This window comes from Myotis davidii, unplaced genomic scaffold (genome assembly GCF_000327345.1).
Source record: "Myotis davidii unplaced genomic scaffold, ASM32734v1 scaffold1494, whole genome shotgun sequence".
Taxonomy (NCBI): Eukaryota; Metazoa; Chordata; class Mammalia; order Chiroptera; family Vespertilionidae; genus Myotis; species Myotis davidii.
Window position 1 is genome coordinate 4,176,441 of NW_006286246.1, and position 2,084 is coordinate 4,178,524.

Consider the following 2,084-nt stretch of genomic DNA (forward strand, 5'->3'; position numbering starts at 1 on the left):
GGAGGTGGCAGCAGCCCCGGGGCAGGGCGGGGCGCTGCACAGACCCTGTCGCTCCCCTCTGCGTTACAAACGCGGAGCAGCCCTTCCTCCTCTGGGCGCTGCCCCCACAGCCCCTCCGAGCGCACCGGCGCGGGGCTCACGTCCACGTCAGCATCGTGGGTTGAAGCCTTAAGAAGTGTTTTGCACGTGTCACAGCTTTAAGCGACGCCAGCTTCCTTGGCGAGCGTCACCTGTGCAGTCCGAGCTCTTCCGGCGTCTCTTCCTCTTTGTATCATGTGCGGGGTTTTGTGTGAGAGCTGTGCCCATGCGCTGGCTGCGTAGCCCGGCCTTGGTATCTGTCGTTTCTTCTAGGATCTCAAGGCTTCAAATCTGTCTTTTTAAAAAACATTTTTATTGACTTCAGAGAGGAAGGGAGAGGAAGAGAGAGAGAGAAACATCAATGATGAGAGAGAATCATGGATTGGCTGCCTCCTGCACGCCCCACCCTGGGAATCGAGCCCGCAACCTGGGCATGCACCCTCGACTAGAATCGAACCTGGGACCCGTCAGTCCTCAGGCCGAGGCTCTATCCACTGAGCCAAAGTGGCTAGGGCAACACTCAATTCTTTTCTTCCTGCTCTCATTGCCCTCTCATTCTATATTTAACATTTCTTTTAGTTCATCTTTAATCTTCGGTGTAAGGTGTTTAAGATGATTAGCAAGTTGCCATCCTCTCATGCCATTTATTAAATGTTTTCCATTGTTTTTGTTAACTTACACATAAAAGGCAAAATAAATAAACAAATACATAAATGGCCAAAGGGAAAGGCAATAGCATTTATTTGAGATTAAAAAAAAAACACAACAAAAAACAAACCAATGAGCTATTCCGGAAGCACCGATTCAGGCAGAAGCCCAGTGTTCTGAGGAGGGGAGGTGGGGGGCAGGAGGGAAGGGTGGGGGAGTTGGGGTATGAGAGAGGAGGCGGCAGAGACCTCCGGAGAAGGAAGAGCTGCCATTGGTGCAGATAAGGAGACACAGTGACTCAAATCCTAAACAATGTTTCTAATTCTCGGCCTGGAGGTTAGAATAGCTGCTTTCTTGTTATCTCTGCAAACAGTTGTGGGGACACAGTGTCGCTCTGGGCCCGTCCAGAGGCTATTTTGTCCCCTTGGAACATTCCAAAGGCTTGAGGCACAGGACGCGCAGGGCAGCCTGGATGGCAGCGCTGACTCCATTTTAAAGTGGCCCCATTTTAAAATTTTTGTTTTCTTCTACGTGTTGAGGGGCCGACACGGACAGAGTTTGGGTGTTGGAGAAAAGCAGACGTGGGTCAGGACCCTGCGGAGGACAGGGATCCGGTTGTAGCCGGGGCGGCCTTTCCCAAGAGAGAGCACCCCGTCCTCCCCCCATGGGACTTCGGGGTGCAGGACAGAGGAAGGGAGTGGGATGCCCGAGGTGGCCCTGCCCCCTCCACCCTCGTCCCACACAGGGCGCCCTGCCTGGAGGTGTGAGCCTTCCTCTAAGTTAGAGGAAGGGGTCCCCTGCCATTGGAGCCCCCCAGCTGCTCCGTCCCCTTGGGGCCCAGGGGAGCCATCTCTGTGCCTGGCCAGTGGCTCCCCCTTGGGCGCCGTGAGCACAGCGACAGGGCTGTTACTTTACAATGTCGCTTGGGATGGCTTGTCCTGAAGGTTTGGGTCATCAAAGCACACCCCACCATGCGCAGTTCGAAAAGGGAAGGGTAGATGCTAAAACAGGTCCGATCGCCTAAAAACCCAAATGCCCACGACTGACTCTAATGAGATCGTAAGACCTGAACCCAAGAAATGACACAGCTCTGCTGAGAGACGTGAGAGATGAGGACCCGTGGTGGGGGCACAGCCACGGGCACAAACGCAAACGTTTCTGTAAAGATGTCCATTTCCCCTGAACCGTCTACGGCAGCGGTTCTCAACCTTCCTAAGGCCGTGGCCCTTTAATACAGGTCCTCATGTTGTGGGGACCCCCAGCCATAAAATTACTTTCGTTGCTACTTCCTAACTGTAATGTTGCTACTGTTATGAATCGTCATGTAAATATCTGATATGCAGGATGTATTTTCATTG